Source organism: Lytechinus variegatus, chromosome 7 (genome assembly GCF_018143015.1).
Source record: "Lytechinus variegatus isolate NC3 chromosome 7, Lvar_3.0, whole genome shotgun sequence".
Taxonomy (NCBI): Eukaryota; Metazoa; Echinodermata; class Echinoidea; order Temnopleuroida; family Toxopneustidae; genus Lytechinus; species Lytechinus variegatus.
Window position 1 is genome coordinate 17,167,973 of NC_054746.1, and position 21,681 is coordinate 17,189,653.

Here is a 21,681-nt window from a genome sequence, read left to right on the forward strand (position 1 = left end):
AAAAAATGTTCACCAGTCCAAAGGTAAAACATGAATGAGTTTAAAGGCTCTTCATGCCTACCCCAATTCATACTATGCATTCATTTTTCCTGTTAATGAAACTTTTTTATTTGATGAATGAAACATATTTTGTTTTCTAAATACCAAGCCATCTTTTTTCAATACTCTTTAGGGTTTGTTCAATGTCAGTTTCAAAATTCAAACGGCAACATGGATCATGATTGAAAACGTGATTACAAGAAACAGATATAAATGATAAACAAAGGGTGTGTTCAATTTACTCTATTCCGGGTTATAAGTCTTTCAAATCATGATTCGGTAGAAAATTTAAATGTAAAAAAAAAATGTGTTTGTAAACGGGATCAGCTTAAATTTTACGACCCTGAGCATCGCGAATGCGACATTGAAAACAATTGAGTTTTGAAACCTCTTTAAATTTGCTCTCACAGTGGATGGCTACACAAACAGGTGCCAGATCTGATCTTTCTTATGATAGGTCAAACTACACAAACGAAAATGGGAAATTTAAAGACGATCAACATATAAACGGCTTCATATTTTTGACACTGATCAGTGCACTTGTTTGTGTTCGGTATTTTGAAATTGAGTTTTCAATCATGATTCATGTTGCTGGTTAAATTTGAAAATCAACATTGAACGTACCCTTGAGGATTAGACCTACAGTATCAATGCATACAAAAAATCATATGGGGTCCAAGGGGAGGCACTTCCATTCATGAGTGGATACCATGCGCGACCATGAGATCTCAAAAAGCAACCTAAACACGTATTTTCCATATTCTGAAAATGCAACCTTTAACAAGTATTGGTGTGTGAAACCCTACCCTTTTTGTATTGGAAACAAAACGATGCTCTTCGCAAGTATTCCCTGAATTGACCCCCTTAACATCTACAGCCATATTTTTGTTATATGCCCGGGGGGGCCACTTCCATTCACGAGTGGATACCATGCGCGACCATGGGGTCTCCAAGAGCACCCTAAACACGTAATTTCCATATTCTGAAAATGCTCCCCTTAAGAAGTATTGGCGTGTGAAGCCCTACCCTTAACAAGTTTTGGAAACAAAACGATACTCTTGGCAAATATTCCCTGAAATGAACCCCTAAACAAGTACAGGAATGTTTTATTGCTACGGGTCCTTCGGTCGTCGGCTTTACCTTATTTGGTTTAGTACGACCCCACCTTCTACATGTACACCTCGCGCAAATCGGACTCTAAACACGAAGTGTTGGGGCAAAAAGGACATCCTATATAAAACATTTTGTTTTATCATCCCCGCAAATTCGACCCTAAACACGTAATTTTCCTAGTGAAATAGATACCCTTTTTTCATTATTTTTGTGTTTTTGACACCCTTATCACGTTACGTACGTAACGTGCCCTATCGTGAAAAAGACATCCTTTTTACGTGTTTTTTTGGTCGCGCATGGTATCCACTCGTCAATGTAAGTGGCCCCCGGGGTTATACGTCACCCACGTTGGTCGTCGGTTTTACCTTTACCTACATCATTGGGTTTAGTACAGCCCACCTCCAATATTTCGTGCAAATCGTACTCTAAACACGTAATGTTGACTCTTGTGGCAAAACTACATCCTTTATAAAACAGTCTTGATTTTTTACACCCTCGCAAATTTGACCCTAAACACGTAGCTTTCCTAGCAAAAATAGATACCATTTTTTCATCATTTTAGTGTTTTTGACACCCTTATCACGTTACGTACGTAACGTGCCTTATCTTGAAAAAGACATCCCTTTTACGTGTTTTGGGGGTCGTGCATGGTATCCACTCATCAGTATAAGTGGCCCCTCCGGGATGGCGTCTAAGGGTAATTTCGCCACCTAAATGGTAAAAAGAGCCCTGAAAAACAAAAACAAAACAGCCCTAGAAAATCTCCATTCACTGCAATGGAAGCTTCTCCAATATTGCAGATTTAGCCTGTAGGTTGTGAAAGCATCCCCCCCAAAAAAAATTACATGTAGCATTTTTTCATCAACAGAACTTTGCGATAATGGACTCTACATACTGAAGAACCTCAGGCTACTGAACCTTTAGAACAGACAAACCTTTGAAAAATATTAGCCTTCAGTAAAAAAAATTCAGAATAACAATCCTTTAGGAAACGGCTTTAAATATATACATGAAGCAACTATTTCTCAGTAAAGAACGGTATAGAAGTACGGATCTACACCATCGATATTAAAGGCAGACTGTAATGAAATATGGATCCATACATGGGATGTCAGAGATTCATATCTTTGGATGGGGGTTTCTTTCTACCATTCATTCCACTGGGTTTGATTCAGCTGTCACCCAAGGACTTTGATCCTCATTCAAGCTTCTACAGGAAGGCATGTCAATGGCTTTTCCACATGATCTCTTTCAAAAAAAAGACAGCCAGCAGACATACATCTGTACAGTATATAGATATGCCTGGTATGCATAATGTTGAGCATGCGAAGAGTGGAAGGCAAATTTGTTTCCCTTTTATCTTTTGAAGAGATCCGTCGGCTACCGATGTCCAAGTCTGGAAACTCTGGACAACACAACCAACAAAATACAGGGGCCTGATGTAGAAAGAGCTGCAATCAAACCAAATCCTCAAAAAATCAAATGCAACTTAATCAATCAACCAATCATATGCATGCATTTGGGACTAAGTTTGAGAGTTTCTTTTTTCAAAAGGTATGGTCAATGTCACGCTTTCTACAACATCATCCGAGGCTAAAAGGTCCACTTTCCCTTTATGTTGTCTTTCAAGAATATTTAGGCCTTTGTCTTACAAAAACAAAATTAGAATTGAAAGACAAGTTCCCAGGTGGGGGGGGGGTACTCAAATTAAAACATGATACCATGCCAACTCAAAAATAATAGGGGGCTCTGGAACTAAATCTTACATGAGCAGGCCTCTCGATTAACTTTAATTTTTGGAAGTCAGCCGGGCACCTTGGACTGAACTTAAGGTGGTCAAATGGCATTAATAATACAACTGTTGTATAAATAGCAATAAATTGAGGGCAGTATTGCATCAATTTATTTTACAGGCGTTAAAGAAAATTACAATGTTTCAACTTACCCCATGTTCCATCTAACCCCGGTCTCCCCTATTCTGAAAATGCACCCCTTAACAAGTATTGGCGTGTGAAACCCTACCCTTACCAAGTATTGGAAACAAATACTATTGGCAAGTATTCCCAGAACTGAGCCCCCAAACAAGTACAGCGATGTATTTTCCATATCTGAAAATGCACCCCTTAACAAGTATTGGAAACAAAACGATACTCTTTATTCTATGAAATGAACCCCTAAACAAGTACAGAGATATTTTATTGCTATGTCACGCGTCCGTCGGTCGTCGCTTTTACCTTTAAACACCACTATTTTGGTTTAGTACGGCCCCACCTTCCACACCTCGTGCAAATCGGACTCTAAACACATAGTGTTGGGGCAAAAAGGACATCCTTTATAAAACATTTTGATTTTGTTTTATCATCCCCGCATATTTGACCCTAAACACGTATATTTTTCCGAGCAAAATCGATACCCTGTTTTCAATGTTTTTGTATTTTTGACACCCTTACCACGTTACGTATGTAACGTGCCCTATCTTAAAAAAGACATCCTTTTTACGTGTTTTTTGGTCGCGCATGGTATCCACTCGTCAATGTAAGTGGCCCCCCGGGACACAACAAGCTCACCACACGTTGAATTTGATACTATAATGAAAGGAATACATGTAGGCCAAGTAAAAAAAGAAAGTAGTTGATCGTCCTCGTGCGCATCTATTTTGGCTGCCGCATGAAATTTTTTATTATTTATTAGTTTTAAAAATTGGCTTTAAAAAATGTGATGTTTCTCGTCCATGCCCACTTCCCTTTTTGATTGCAGCATCAATTTTCTTGATATTTACTATTTTTATTGCTGCTGAATAGCAAAAAAATCACAAGATTGGCGAGCGATTTGCTCTCATGTTCTCTGGGATCTCTCTTGCAACTTCAAAAACAATTGCAAAGTCCGATATCGCCGTAACTGCAAGAAAGAAAAAAAATCTGATTTGGTTTTTTATTGGAATTTTGAAGATACCATCATATTTAAGCGAGAAAATAAAGTTTGCAAACTCGGAAGAGATCACATATTTCTTCATTTTTAGTGCATTTTCGGGGACCCTGCTTCCTGAATCTGAACTAATCCGTCGCATGCTTTGGAAATATGGCGCAGATAAATCAATTTTAATGACGAAATTTGTATTTCAGCAGGGTATTTTGTTGAGTGACAGCGCCTGTACTTAGATGTGTGTTATGGTGATTGACTGTATATATATCTATGGTAGTGCCGCACATGCACAATACCAAGTGGTGGGATCACCAGTCTGTTGAATGATACCGTATACCGCGGCATAAGAGTGTGTGCGTCATACACACAAAATTTACAAAACTAGGTACCAGTCTTGCTCAGTGTGGGCATGCACTTTCGATCACGGGATTGATTGCATGCGTGGGACTATAGAGTAAGCGAGACTGTCTTTGATGCGCAATGTGAATCGAATCTACAATGAAGTCGGGGAGAATTGTAAAAAAAATGGAATAATCAGTGCAGAATTCGTCTAAACGGATTTCAAATTTCTAAACGTAAGCAACAAAATATAAGTTTAAATGCTCTGCGTGAGAGAAGTTTCATTCGTTTTAGACCTACTCATTTTCGGTTTTCAAAAAATTCTTCATTTATTTTTTTTTTGGTGGTCAGCCCGAACACTATTACCGGATTTTTAGGATGCCCGACGGAGCTTTAGGCGGTCAATGGCCCCCCCGACCACCACCAATTTCGAGCCCTGCATGAGGGTCTCCAGAGCGGCTCTTGGATCAACGATTGTAAAAAGGGCAAAGCTCTGGAACGGACCACATCAAAAACAGGGTCTCCAGAACTCATTAGATCGTAATCGTAATCAGTAGCAGCTACATGTGCAGTATGTAAATAACGTGCATGCATCTTGCTAGATTAATATGACGCCAGCTAGCTGCGGGCGAGGGGAACTCCTGCGGGCTGACATCAGGGCTCTGCGCTGATCGACCTTGCCGCTCTGACAGGCTGAATAGATCATGATGGGTGCTCTCTGGAGTGAGAAATTACAAGTTTGAGGGTCTCCGGAACGGGAAAAAATGGGAATCTCTATGGCTGCCTGAATTGGTGATGCCGTGGAATGGAAATTTAGGCTGAAAAAGGGGGTCTCAACCGCGGCACATGTATCAAACATTTATACTGAAGTTACTGAAATTCAGTATTTTGCAAATGGTGTCATATTATTAGTTACAGGAAAGTTATTCTTCTTTCAATTTTGAAATAAGTCATGCCAAAATATAACCTGAAGCCATGAAATTTCAGAGCAAGATACGAACCAATAGCACCATCTCAAGTCCTCAACTACTCATACCTGGCCAGTTTCCTGACCCATAATGCTAGTGCTATCTAGTAATATAGACCCACTTGAATAATAACATGCTATTTAACCCAGGGGGGGGGGGGCCACTTACATTGACGAGTGGATACCATGCATGACCACAAAAAGGATGTCTTTTTCAAGATAGGGCACGTTACGTACGTAACGTGATAAGGGTGTCAAAAACACAAAATTTATGAAAAAAGAATATCTATTTCATAAGGAAAGTTACGTGTTTAGGGTCAAATTTGCCCCAACACTACGTGTTTAGAGTCCGATATTGCACAACGCGTGGAAGGTGGGGCCGTACTAAACCAAATGATGTGTAAAAGTAAAACCGACGACCGACGGACCTGTGACATACATGTATCACTGTACTTGTTTAGGGGTTCATTTCAGGGAATACTCGTCAAGAGTATCGTTTTGTTTCTAATACTTGTTAAGGGTAGGGTTTCACACGACAATACTTGTTAAGGGGTGCATTTTCAGAATATGGAAAATATGTGTTTAGGGTGCTTTTCGAGACACCATGGTCGCGCAGGGTATCCACTCGTCAATAAAAGTGCCCCCCCGGTATTTAACTACTCAATACATTTATACCGCAATGATTATGTTACCAAGTAGCAAAATAATTATTTTTCCTATCAAAACATTTTTAGTTTCTCTACACGAATTATAGGTTAATTTATTCTCAGTACTATTAGCACATGTACAGTAGGTATCTGAAAACGTAAATTTTTAAACTATGTTATAACACACAGTCAATGAGAGACCACACATGGTTCACCCCCCCCCCCCCCCTGCCCCCGTAACAAGTACATGTACAGGTAGATTATTTTTCATGAAAACATGACTACAAACTACATGTAAGCCTCCAGCCCTCAGATCATATTAAAGCATGAACCAAACACTGAGCATTAAAAATTGAAAGGCAAAAACCGCATGCAGTATTCATTGGGTTAAGGAATATCATTTAATTTTTGAGGAGGCGGACGAAATTGATCTCATCAATTTTCCAGACTGGAAGATCCTCTCAAAAAGCAATAAAGACAGGGGACCTTTGCCATGCCATTTAGAAAATAGGCTAGAAGTACAGAGATGCGGAGATTGTAGTACATGTAGTTTTTACCCAGGGGAAACATTCAGACAGAATATGTGTTTGCATTGTGACAGCTGTGTCCCATACAGGACTGTATCTATTGCAAATAAAAGGGAAAATGAGATGGGGAAAATATGAATCATGATTTTCTTCTTTTTGGGGGTTGGGTGGTAGAGAAGATGCATAATGCAACAAGCAAACGAGGAATTGAATTAGGTTATGGAAGTATTTGGTATTTTGTCCATGCATAATCAACAGTTTACAAGACAGAAAAATCATTTGAATTCCTTTGCTGACAAAAAAATATTTTTGATATTTTTAGAGCATCAAAACAACATATGGAGGTTTCACTATCAGTTTATATGCTATAAATAATTGAGCATCAAATTTCAAAGTTAAACCAATACAAATATTATAGTTCTATTACAACGTGTTAGGATTTCACATGCCAATTCTCATTCCTGTTTGTTCGGCAGAAAGGTGTTACTCTCGCACTGTACATCTTGTGTAGTGCACGTTTGCCATGGGCTATCGCCCTTATGCCAGATTCTACGAAGGAGTTGACAATAACTGTGCATAAAAAACCTACCACTCTTCTGCCAGCGAGGCAATGATTTTTTTTCCCTATAATTTCATTTTTATTGTTCATTGAAAAATTTAACTCCAATAGGGGTATATATATACATACAATGTGATAGGATGTGATAAATTTTGTTGCTTTTTAATCAGAATTAAAACTGAACTTTGAGGTATAACTGAAAACATTTAATCAGATACCAATTGATGTAAAATTTGCATCACAGAGATTTGAAAATTATAAGCCTATTCATTAAACTAAAAACATGAGAAGATAACATGAATTGGTAGACAAACTTCTCATCTACAAGACTGAATAATCAATCCACTCCATTTTCTCAAATACATTCATCAATCTACTACACTTTAAATTACGGTATGCAAATGATCTGAGTGGCATGTTGTGAGTTTCACACTTTCAAATACACCTGTTGCACGATTGCCATAGCAACCTAAAAGCTGTTCAGACTTTGCTATGACTGTTCTTCATGAATTATGAAAGGCAGTGGGTATGATCATTAGAAAATGTATGGATGCGTCAATGTCGAATCTTTTTATAGCATGGTATTCCTTGTCTCAATATATTAAGCCCATTTCCGGGATGAAGAGGCGTTTATTGAAGAATGACATTGGCCCATTTTAAGGTTGGGAAGGTTAAATTACACTTTGGTGTGCAAGATCGTCTAATGTGTTTTTACATTCATCTGTAGCATTGAATGAACTCCAAGCAGCTAATGTTTCCCTATCCTTGTAATGCACTTACAATATTATGTTGCATGTGTGGAAATACTTGTGAGAGAAAAAAATTCTATATCTAAAATTTCTTATTTGTTAAATATTTAATTTCTTCATAGCGATCTCTATAGATTCTGGTTTCCCTTTATTAGGTACAATTTTTTTGTTTGGTGTGACATACAATACTATCATTTTTTTTTATAGGCCTAGATTTTTAGATGCTTTACTACATTTTGGTCAACACATGCACACCAACCTGGGTTTTTTTAAGGCACGGCTACTATAGAGCTGAGAAACATATAGGCCCTATAGTTTTCCTTTTGTTTTACATAAGTAAACACTTGGAAAGTTAGAAGAGAATATTCAAATTTATAGTTAGTGTTTTTATGTAACCTTGAAGTGTGTTAACAAAAAAATACATATCAAGCTTCATGTATTATTATTACCATTAAATGGGCATGTGTAATGAAGATGAATTTTAAGTATACATGAAAGAAAAAAATACATGTATTATAACTTCACTCATTTCTACTAGCCCTTCAGAAAACAAAATGGAAAGAAAAAAAATCAAGATTTGTATGTAACCAAGAAATGTATATTCTTCAGTGCTGCTCTGTGTATATATATTTTTTTCATTAGTGTGTTTTTAATACAAGGAATATGGAACAAAATGAAAGTTCTGTCATGTAATGATTTTTAAAGAAAACCAGAATATCCACAGTATGTTGGTTGTCTTGTGATTTCATCAAAAGGGTTTTTCTCCCAATTTCAGTCGACCAGAATGTACACTGTATGTGAGTTGCCTGCTTGCATTTGCATACTAATTTGTGGGCTGGCTTGGTTAAACTGTGAGTCATCCTTTTATCTGTCACATTACACTTCATTTGAATGAATGAATTGATGATGCATGCCTTGATAATAAGAAAAAAAATCCTAAATTTCCTTCCCTGTTAATACAGAATCTGTACTGCCAATCTACATGTATCTGATGACAATCTGGATGGATAACGTAAATGAATTAACCCATTGAATACTGAGCATAAATATATATGAGGGGTTGAGTCTATGGAGAATGCATGTTATACATTACATGTCAGCCAGTCTCCTGTGGGTTAAGCATCAGAGCTAACTTTGGCTATCAGGTCAAAACAACAAATTGGGAGTAAGAAAGACCTATATGATTCTATGAAAAATATAATTCAAAATATGGTTTCCTTTGGCTTGAGAAAATGAAATGAATACATAGTACATCCTGTAATGAATGTGTTAACTTTTAATAATGCACTCTTAAGAGTTATAAAATAAAATATTCATTACCTTTTCAAGAGTTATCAATTATTTTACTACCTTTTTTAATATCCAATAACTGGTCATCAAACTAAAATATAAAATCGCTGTAAACTGTAATATGCACAACAACATATGCCTCTTTTTGCTCTACAATCCTACATGCACATGTATTAAAAAGAAAAACTATTTCAAAGTAATTCACTTATTTTTCATCTGCTCTTCCCTCTTTTTCATTTTAATTTCTCAGACTATAAACTCTTGCTGCATAATCTGCCAAAATGGACACTCTCTGCTACTCCACAATGTTGAAATTTTGCGGGAACTTAATTAGTAAAGGGTTTTCCAAGCCCGTGGGTGAGTCATAGCCTCCCTATTGTAATACAAGCTTTGCACTAGAAACCAATATAACCCATCACTATCCCCATTCAATCAGTGAAGCCTGACCGCATCCAAAGACATTTTTAGGAATTACAAATACAATCAAGCTATTAGAAATGTGTGACTGTACAATTGAATTTTCCTTCAAAACGACTGAAGCCTAATGACTAATGTCCTTTTAATGACCATCATTCACAGGTACATGTCCGTCTTAATGAATTGCTTCTTCATCAAGATTGAATAATTAATAGAGTCAATCAGACATTTAGACTAACATGGGTTGGCATTATTGAGATTATTGTATACATCATCAACATCAGGATCACTAGTATTGGTGACTATTATCACCATATTCATCATCATACTTGGATTTATATCACTGAAAATTATTATCACTATTATTGTTATATTATTAATATCATTATTAACTCTTGCTGCGCTGATGTTGCACTTTTGCTCATTCATACAATCAAATTCAACAATCGTAATAATTACTTTTCTCCCTTACTATTCAATAATTATCAATATCGATGGTGAAATTTGGAACTCCATATTTAAAGAAAGAAAATATCATCAGTACATTTGTCATTCATTCAACGTCCAAAGAGTTAATATTATTATTACTGTTATTCTTACATGTATAATTAATATTATTATTATTAGAAGTAGTATAAGTAGTAATAGTAGTTAGATATCTTTATTTCTTATTATTTAGTAATGGGCCTGTAATTTATCATTTTTATCATTATCAGAGTTATCAATGTTATACTAATCACTGTCTGATTTGTGATTCAGCATGTTTGTGACTCTAGCCCATGAAAATCACTTGAACGCAACCCAAGCCACCATAGTTCCTGTCTGAAATCGAAAAACAACATTTGTGCAATATGGAAATACTTTTCATTCTTCCAGATTTGCAGATAAAACGGCAGACATATCTGGCACATAAATCATAAATATTGTCTCCCATATGCTTTGCAGTCAGTTGCAGGTCTCGTGAGTGGAATCACGCTTCGTCTGCCATGCGATAACCATTTCCAGCCAATTTCAGCCCTGATTTACCTGTGTGCAAGCTTCCATTCCTTATGGTTGTCTGCACACCAGCATGCTCATACATACATGTAACATTACCAGTTACTACTAAATGAAGTGCATGGACCTTGTAACATAAAGCTTAGAAATCAATTGTGAAAATAATTTCTACAATTAATTGTATTGATAAATATGTATCGTCAATTGTAAGAATTAGCTTTGCGATCAATTGCTTAATTAGCTTTATGTACATGTAACAGGGCACAAATGTTTTGTCTCAAAAAAGGATTTTTTTTTTATTAAATGGTATAGATAGTAATAGATCAGTGGGGGAAATAGGACATTCAACTTAAAATGAACCCCCAATGATTACATTTTTGCCTGAGTTTATTCAATAAATGGTATTCAATAATTTTGTATTCATACTATAAATCCATGCCCACAACACAATAACAGGATGGATGCATGATTTATGTTTTTTTATATAAAAATCCCTACATTCAGTACACTCTACTACCCTAGTACATGTACATGTAGCTGAAATGATATTAATAGCTGCAATATACCTGTAAAAACAATAGGAATATTGATCCAGAGCACATGAATTCAATGTGGGATATCAGTAAATGTTGTGTCATTTGCAGATTTAAACCATGAAAAGGTTTGGGGCCCTAATTCAGAACTTGCAACTGTTGTAACTCTGCCATTATGGCAACTACCATGGTAACAGGGCTCAGCAGCCAATCATAATCAAGGTTTCCACAGTAGTTGCCATAATGCATAATGGCAAAGTTACAACAATTGCAAGTCCTTTATGAAATGGGGGGGGGGGGGAGAAGGGCCTGATCCCAGGGGGAACAAACAACATCAGGGAAAAACAATGAGTACAATAAACACAATTGATACAAACACTTACCTGCATATTTTATGTATACATCAACATTCTGCTCCATTCTTCAATGACGAGCTTGTGATCTGGTACATGAAATATCGACAGGAAATGGCTTTTTTCTCTCTAAAACCACAGCGAAACTATCCTGCATATTAGAATAGAAGATGAAAATATTCCATGTATTTAAAAAGCAAATGGTGATATTTTGTGGGATTAAAGTTGATCTTCTACAATTATGTAATTCAAAATACGCACCATTCTTCTAATCTTCCACATATTTTATTTTATGCATAATAATGTACAACAAACAATTGGCTTTCTCTTTAAATCCAATGCACATTGTAGTAGAATATGAACATTCCTGATTATAGAGTACATGTACACTAGTCGATAATGGCGAGTGTTTTATCTGAATTGATAACCATGTTCATTCACGTATGAAATATGTTTCCATGGCCACATACATGTATGTTATATTGATTGTAAGACCTTGAATGTATGTACATGCATGACCTCACGTTCATTTCTGTAGGCATTGAAGTTGGGCAAATATGCATCTTCCAGGCTATCATGCTTTTATCAATCTAATAGGTACAAGGTACATCAAAATGGTTCATGAGTGTAAATCATGTTATTTTAAAAGAGTAACTCATCAGTCAATAATAAAATTCATACAGAAGTATAATGCAATAACAGGTTTCCAAATGTATACATAATGTAATCATTTTAATGAAATTCTAAACTCAAATGTTTGGTTGATGTAATTTACATTTTAACTCCAAATGTATACATAATGTAATCATTTTAATGAAATTCTAAACTCAAATGTTTGGTTGATGTAATTTACATTTTAACTCCAAATGTATACATAATGTAATCATTTTGATAAAATACTGAACTCAAATGTTGGGTTGATGTAATTGTAATTTTAATTCCAAGATGATGATAAAGATGAAACAAAGATGAAACAGCACAGGCAACTTAAGCCAAGAGGGGGGAAATAGTTTGTGTATTAAAATAGCTTGCATTTTGATGAAATATTCAATTGAATTACAAGTAATGGTTTGCATTGTCACTTGACAGCATACAATATTAAAGAGACAGCAACTCAAGACTGAAATTGATAAATTACATTTTTCAAGATGATAAAGATCTACATGAAGGCCTAAATGCTAAATGTACAATAACAGTGTCAACTGATTGGAGTCAGAACTGTTTTTATTCATTTTTCTTCTTTATTATAACACTCAGAATGAATCAACCTCTTGCTTTAGTTTAACTGTCTTTGAAAAGTTGTTTTATTCGTGAAATGATTCACACAACACATCTGCATTAATTACTTGTCGGAGATCATTAATACACTTATTGACTTGTCAGAGATCATCATCATGCTTCTGTGAATTAAAGATTACTACTCATTAATTAGATAATTAGAGCTTCTGATACCTGACAAGCATGCAAAGGTAATAAGCACTGCTTCTTCCAATTAGTACCATTAGTACCATTAAAGAAAATAAAGCAATTTGCCTATTACATTGCCTGCAAGATATCGAGATGAATGCCATTGAGGTAAAATTTACTCATCAAGTGTGAATATGGATATGACATCCATTATTCAGGTACGATATAGGTCTACATGTACATGGAATTCATACACATTATTTTTAGGGCGCATTTAATCAAATTAAATTTTAAGCTAAAATCAGACACATGAATCAAAATCAAAATACACTACTAAACACAGATACTACATCCTTTTCAGTTTGAAAGATTTTTTTTATATTATTTAATACTACCAATACTCATTGTGCTTTGATTTCTATAAAGTTCTATTAAAAAATAGTTCACATAAACACACAACATAATAAATATATTCAAACCCTATACTTCAACATGTTATCTCTACTTCTCAAGAGTACAGGTAGTCTACATATTACCTGTATACATGTACAATAGGCCTACATGAATACCAAAATCTCTTTAATCATGTGTTAACATACCAGAGTACAGTGACCTCACAGTAAAGTCAAGTATCCCATGTGATAAACAGTTCTTGTAACAACTAACCTTCAGATGGTGCATCCACGAAGGACCCATATAGGTACATGTACACAAGAACCAATTTAAAATCATTCAACAAAGCTCAATACTATCCTGTCATTCCTCTGCTCCCCACTAATGAAACAGAATCTCAAATCCCCCATCCAATTTCTCTCTCATCTACAACCAATGCGCCCGTTCACGTGAATGCCCCCAACAATAAACATGCATCGTGATCCCTGCCCCTTACTTTCACCGGCTTCAAACCAAAGAGCTCATGGGATAAGTTGATCTTTCCATCCATTTCTCTATTAAACAATGTCCTCTCTCTCTTAATGTTTATTGGATGCCCTAAATAAAAGCTTCATGCACTGTTAAACATGAACCTAGATCTAGCTCTTCATAAGAGATCAAAATAAAACAAGATGAACCACATACATGAAGCAACATGGCTACTTAATCTTTGAAAAAAAAACAACAAGTGGGTTTCAAATTTAAAAAAAGAAGAAGCAAGTCAAATGCCCCATCAATGCAATTATAAACAACCTGTAGCTTGGCCAAGATAACTTGACCTTGCATAGAAAGGTCAAAAGGTCAAATATGCTGAAGCTTGGAATGGAATTCCGAGGTCAAGAATTTATCAAATCTGGAATAAGTCTAATATTGCTTTTATTTCCTGAGGGCAGATATATTCCATATAAAATAATATATGCAATTGATGGCTTATTACAAGAGCATGACCTGGGGCCTGTAACACAAAGCTTAGCAATGATCGTAGACCACTTTTTATACGATCGATTCCATTGACTACAATGTACGATCAATCATAAAATCAAGCGTACAATTTAACAAGTGCTTTAACCATTGTGTTCAGGGACCCCGAAGGTGGTACATGAAGGAAGTTGTTCTTGCCTCTTCCGTCTTATGGAATGCACTTCCTAATCTTATGAGAAATATACATGATTTAGATAAGTTTATCAAAGACTTCCCTAAAAAAGTAGGCCTATCTGTTTAACTTGTAATAAATGTAGTGCCCAACACGCTTTACTTACCGGGTACTTTCTAATCTCTTTCCTTAATTTCATCCAAGTGCATAGGGACATGTGTAGCTTTGTGTTATGCGCTGTAAAAGAACTAAATAATACCCGTTTCCTTGAATTTATATTAAAAAAAACCCCACAAAACCTGCTTTCTTAACATTTTGTATCTCTAACGAATTGTGTCTAACAACAGTATCATATAGTATACATGTATGCATTCAACAGTGTTTCTCTCTCATGATTACAAATATCATTTAAACACTACAATTTTCCTGGGATCTCTCTATTGATTATTATCTAAAATTCTTATTCTTCACTGCGCTTAGAATTCACTGTTTGGTGAAATAAATATACATATTTTCTTGATTTTTTAATTCTCCCTCACAGTGTGTGCTTTAAGAAATGAATTTAGTAAACTTACAAGAATCTCATGATGAAGAGCGCTTTTAGTGGTGCATGTATTATAAAACACACAAAATTGTCAGCCCAAGTTGAGCCATGAACTTCAATGGTTCAACACTTCAACTGGTTAAGATTTCATATCTAAAGAAGGCAGGTAATAACGAATCACAGAAGCCTAAGGTAATATCACTTATCTTAATTAGCTCTTAACCTGTATTGTGCAATCTTGCGAAGACATCTTGTACAAATGGTGATAAGAAAATAACTACAGGACGAGCAGTCACAAGTTCAAAGTGGAACGGTGACTTTCATGCACTTCCTATTCCAATATCACAAGTTTGTTGACTCCAGAATGGAAGAATAAATGTTTCTTTAAAGGGGGAAGTTCACCCTGTCAATATTTGTCGATTTTAAATAAAGGAAGAAAAAATAGAGAAAAAATTGGTGAAGGTTTGATGAAAATCCATCAGAGTATAAGAAAGTTATGGATTTTTAAATTTGTGACGTCGTATGCGATCAGCTTCCCCAAATATATTATCATGGAATATAATATCGTCAGGGTGAGCTTCCCCTTTGCCGTGTTACGGAGGGAAAGTAAAAAGGTGAGACATGGTACAAAAAGGGTATTAATCAAAGAATTTCCTGAAAAATCCTGAGCTTTTAAAATCAAGACTACTGTATTGTCCGGTGTATAAACCGCGCCTTTTTCCCCGCTTTATAATCTTGAAATATTGGGTGCGGTTTATACACAGAAACAACAAAATTTCGTCGGGAAATTGACTGTTTTGTTGGTAGTATAACTTGCTTCTGAACCAACAATTATATAGAATATTTAATGTATAATTATTTGTTGGTTACTAAAAATAGGGAGCATATTTTGCGAAGTTTTCTTTGAAAAATCTTCTTTGTAAAGATTGGTTTATATTATTTATTTAACTACTATCAATTTAAAAATGTTTTTTAAAAAAAACCTGATTGTTTTATGATGAAAACTTTTTTTTTTCAACTAAAATTGCATGGGAAATGCTCTTTAATAGGCATGTAATCGTAATCGATCGTAATCGTAATCGGTTAGTAAAAAGGCAATAAATAATGTCCTTTATTCTTTATTTCTTTTGTCTTTCTCTCAATATAAAAAAAAACTTTCCCTTTTTATACCATAATTTTGATATTAAAAAATGGCATTTTATGGTCACCTTTTCCTTAAAAAAAACCCTGTTTTTTTTTAATGAAAACTTATTTTTTTACACCTAAAAAGTGCATTGAAAATGCTTTACAATAGGCATGTAATCGTAATCGATCGTAATCGTAATCGGTTAGAAATTAGGCAATAAAAAATGTCCTCTATTCATTTTTTCCCCCTCACTTTCTCTCAACATTTTTGTTTTCTTTTCCCTTTTCAGACTATAAGTTTGATATACAATACTGCCATTTCATGGTCTTTTTTTTCTTTATTCTACAAAGAAATAATTTATATTCTTTGAAAAATAAAGTTAAAGAATAAAGTAACCATTTTTTAAAATACAAAAATTAGTAATATATCTTTTGGTCTTTCATGAACTGTCAGGAGAATTTGCTCATCCAAATAATTACTAAACTCAGGTTGCCAATTTTTTTTTTTTTTAGAGCCTCCCGATTTTGGGGGTGCGGTTAATACACGGCCGCGGTTTATATTCCGGAAAATACGGTAATTTTGCACAACCCTGGTATTTTCCTCCATCTCACATGAGGCCCATCTGCATCAGCCCGAGTTTTCAAGAATAATCGTGCTATTTCTGATCTGGCAAATTATTCCAATCTGAACAATCTCAAGATTATTTGTAATAGAGAAGCAATCATTGCAATAGTTCGCTGGATTAATCTTGAGCTTGCAATCCTAAGTCAACTTAGGAGTACTAGCAAAATTGGGTGCTATTCACGAATTATTCCGCTAATTTGCAGGTGCAGACGCACTCAAGATTTGACACAGGATCACAAATTGCTCTTCTTGCGCTGGTGGAGATGGAATTTCTTGAATCTCAAGATTAAACATCAAGAGGGCTGATTGAGCTAAAATCTTGAAATTGAGCAAACTCAGGCTTGTGCAGCACCGCCTATTGTGTGTAAATCACTTTAACGCACATTAAAACTGAGAGAGACTAGGGGGCATCAGGGCCTCCCTGCATAGCCCTGAACTCTCTGTCCAAAACATAGATTCATTCATAATCAAAGTTAATTGAGCTTTATGAATGAGAGACATGATGAACAAAAGCCATACAAGTCCAACGCAATTGGTTATTTCCTTTGCTTTTCTTGACATACATGATGTAGATAACATGCCCAAAATGGATGATCAGAATTTCACACAATGACGTACTTACAATAAAATATCAGTTCTCTGAAAACACTGTTAATTTCTACAGAGTATTCCAAGAAAGATACATCATATGTACCTGTATTTCAGAAATTAGAATAGGCCTAAAAACAAAATTATAAACAATCACAGTGGTTACATCAGTCAGTACTAATTTGTATGATTCAGATTTTGCTTTGTGCCATTGCACTTCTCAAAACATTTGTAGCTCTATTCATATTTGTGCATGTTTCACACAGAGCTTTGATTTCCAGAAGAGGGTACCAAAAAGACCAACTTCCTCCTGAAAGGCCTAAGCATGGGGAAATCCCTAAAATTCCTGTTTTCAATTCAAACCAAATCTTCAGAATCACACACAGGGTATATGTACACTAAAGGAGCCTACAATTTTTTACCAACAGTGTGATTACAATGAACATCTAGGCCCCTAATCATTCACTTCTCTTCAACCTAACAGTAACATGTACATGTACAATTGCACATATGTTTGCATAAGAGGAATGTAGATTTAAAGAATTTATTCTCTCCCCCCCCCAAAAAAAAAATCTTTCTCCACAGGCTTTGTTGTTTATTCTCCTCTCTCTCTCTTTTTTTCTTTTTAATAATTTTTTTTGCCATTTTGAAGATACAGTACCTACATGTAAAAGAAGAAAGTATGTAATTTAATGAGTTCTTGTCTTTCGGTCACTGTCCCACTGACCTATTTGATGGATCGTACACCTGCACAGGTGAGCTTCCAAGGGGGCAGCAATTATCATAATTACAATTCAACAGATACATCTACAGTATCAGCAGCAACTAAACAGATTTAAACTACCATCACAACTTAGCCACTTTACAATGTAATGTGGAGTGGACCATTTTATTTTAAAAGTGTAATGACATACAATACAGGTTAAGGGTTGTTTTGTTTTTTTCTCCCCCTCCAGGCTTGGTAAATGTCAACTACCGGTATATGTACATGTAATGAAGGCAGAAAATTATACAGGAGCCAGGTTAACGCTGATGACAGGATATCATGGGAATGAATGCCCAGACTCCATTACTGCCAATTTGCTTCTTGTTTGAAGTAGCCCAGTGCCGACAATATTACAGTGGGTGCAGGTGATAAATGCAAGTACACATACATGTAGTGCATGTCCCAAATACCGGCTACAAGTACTTGTGTGTACATACTAGAAATAATACTGAATATTGAGAAATGACAGAAAGAAATGACAGAAACACAATGTCAATGACTCACACATTCACTTTAAGTTTTTCTCAATCTCCTCATTATACATTCATTTATGCATCAAGTAAACCAGAATTCAAGGCCATCCCACAATTTCATCCTAAGTTTTGCCATAACTGTGTATTTTAATTATCAAAACATTAAAACTTTGGTTGTTATAAATAGTAAGCAAAAGTCAATGAAAGTCAGAAAAAAAAGAAAGGATACAATTTTCTTTCAAAATCACTCAGAAAGAATAAGAATACAAGAATAAAATTCATATCAATGCTACTTTATGTAAACGTAGTGTAGGTTTCAGGGAGTTGTATCATACCATTTTTTTTTTATTAAGACCATCCTTTTTTATATCAACCCTTTTCTGTCAAGCTCCTATGTCTTTTCTTCCAGGCGCTATTTTAATTCTTGGAGTTACATGTATGCTCTTGAAGGCAAGGTGTGCTTTACATTGCATAATGAATGACACTGTGATACTGCAAAATGTCAGTTCATCGTGATAATGATGTTGACATTGTAAGGCGAGTAGTGTGCGTATCTAGTTCACCTGCCCTGCAGGGGATCCATGCCATTTGAAATACAGAATAACATCCATTGAATAAAAAAACACAATGATAATATTCAATATAAAATTGCCAAAAATTATATCAGAAGACTTATAATAGAGGGATACTTTATTGTAAACCTTGATAACCACTGTATCAAAAATATCTCATACAATGCAACATTATCAGGGAGTTATATATGGACAATCAATAAATGAGCAACATAATTAATTCCTTTATCAACATACATGTAATAGGGTTCCTGTACCCTTTTTGTCTCTTGCTTTAAATTTCATCATAAAATGTGAGTAAAATATGTCTCTTATTTCACCCCATTCTTACATGTAGATTCTAACCCTTTACATTCATGACATCGTTGTACATGTATTTATCCATGGTAATGGACAGATGAACCTACCAGAATATTAAGATATTTTCACAGAGCAATACAAGGTTAAACAAAATGTACATTATTTAATATTGAATAATCACCATGGCAAAATTCCAGTTTGTAGGCCTATATTTTTTAGTTTAATCCAAGGATTTGGGTATCAAGGCTATCAATTGAATTGTTGGTACTATACATAAAATAAGGTGATCGTTTTTTAACAAGCGGAATTGCCTATATTAAAATTACTTTTTTGCAGTATTCAAATAAATCCATCCCACTATTCATTTTTAATTTCAAACAGTCACTCCTACATGTACATGTATTAAAGGACAGACTGAATTTTCATATATATTATTTTTCACATCTTATCTAAAATGGGAATCTTCATTTCACATAGACCACTCACATTTTCCACTCTTCTTTCTTTGAACATATCTACATGTACGTCCTTTCTTAGAAAGAATACATTTTATATAGAAAAAAAAACCCACACAAATATTTTAATTTGATAGGGCACCAAATCAAATCAAAATTTCATATGAAATTGATTTTTTTTTCCTAAATTGTAAAGGCATTTTCATTTCATGTCCGCAACATCATAACTGTTTTAGGGCACATCCACAGTAGCTACATGTACATGTACACGAAGTTATGAATTGGAATAATGACAGATGCATCTATTTTTTTTCGGGGGAGGGGGGGGGGATTTACCAAAACTAAAGACAGGATATAAAAGCACTAAAAATCATTGCTTTTGAATTTCTCCTTTGCTTTGTTCATTTCATTTTTTGGGGGGTGTATTTTATTATTATCACTATTGTTTAAGGTTATACTGTTACAGTAAAATATTATTATGTTACATCATAATCAGTTTGATTCACACTATCAACTTCTGTATTTTCAACATTTCCACTTTGCATTACCCTGGTACAGTAGTATGAGATCAAAACAATAACAAAAGTTTATTATAATAATCCTCTGCATCTTTATTACACATATTGAATACTTCACAATCCTTGCACAAACCCTGATACAGGGCAGCTATTGCACATACAGTGTTTGTGCTTACTCATTAAAAAAAAAAAAACATTCCATGAAAATAATTCCATCAAACAATTAATGACAATTATTGCTAGCAACATAACAAAGACCCAATAGGGGAAGACTGGACACTTGTTTAGTGTATACAAATATGCCAAAGTATCTAGTCTTTGGCTTTTTATTTGTTTGGCATCACCTGTGCCTGGGAGGCGAAAAGTGAACTGAATCACTATGACCCGCAGGTCTCTCCTCCCGATATAACTGATTGGGGGGAATGCAGGTAGACCACTACACCGGGGTTTCCCCCTACTCTTTTACGAATAGTGCAGTGGGTTCTTAACGTGCAAAGGTGGTGACTCTCCTCTACAGGGGGCCTCCAAAATCACCGGTGTGTTGGCTCAGTTGGTAGAGCATCCGTCTCACAACCGGGAGGTTGGGGGTTCAAACCCTGGCTGCGTCAGACCAAAAGACGTTAAAAGATGGGAGTTGCTGCTACCCTGTTTGGCGTTCAACAATTAAAGGGATAGAGCCTCGTTGATCTGGCGCTGCACAGTGGCTGCCGGGCCCTGGATCAATTGGGCAAAGCAAATTTTCGGAGTAAATCATTTCATGTCTATTTCGAACAATAAATTATGGATTTATCATTTATCATTTAACGTCCTATCCAAGGGACGCAGTGTTTTTTCCATTGTGACATAGCCTGCATCTATGAAACATGGGAGAGACATTTACACACAAAGCACTGGCTTCAGTCATCTGCCCGAGATGGACTCGAACCCATGATCTTTGGTTCGACGGGCAGACGCGTTACCGACTGAGCCAACACCGCTCTCTGTACTGTCTCTGATTGTGATCACATGTCCCAAACTAAAATTTTATTTATCTATTTGTTTATTCCATTTCCAGGCAAGAAAGCATGACAGCAATAGAATCATTACAAAAGAAATGTAAAATTGAGCACCAGCCAATGCCTGGGGATCACCTAAAAGAATTGAAAATTCTGTCGAGAGGTTCTCCACATTGGCTGGTGCCTATATGGAATAACACAAAATACAAGATATACATGTTGTAATTTCATCTATAAACACTACAATCGCAACCAAGTTACAAGAAGCCATTCGAGTAAACCTGTCTCAGCTTTTTAAGAAAATAAGTTTTGTTAGCAATGTCTTTTTAAATCTCTT

At 35.4% G+C, this 21,681-nt stretch overlaps 1 protein-coding gene across 1 annotated transcript in view; it reads right to left on the reverse strand.

Annotated features, from left to right (window-relative positions):
• Positions 1 to 21,681, reverse strand: part of LOC121418594 (BTB/POZ domain-containing protein 7-like) — a 77,372-nt gene that overhangs the window by 51,236 nt on the left and 4,455 nt on the right. Inside the window, exon 2 of the mRNA XM_041612543.1 lies at positions 11,482 to 11,602. The gene's annotated coding sequence lies outside the window, so the exon portion shown is untranslated. The remainder of the gene's footprint in view (positions 1 to 11,481; positions 11,603 to 21,681) is intronic.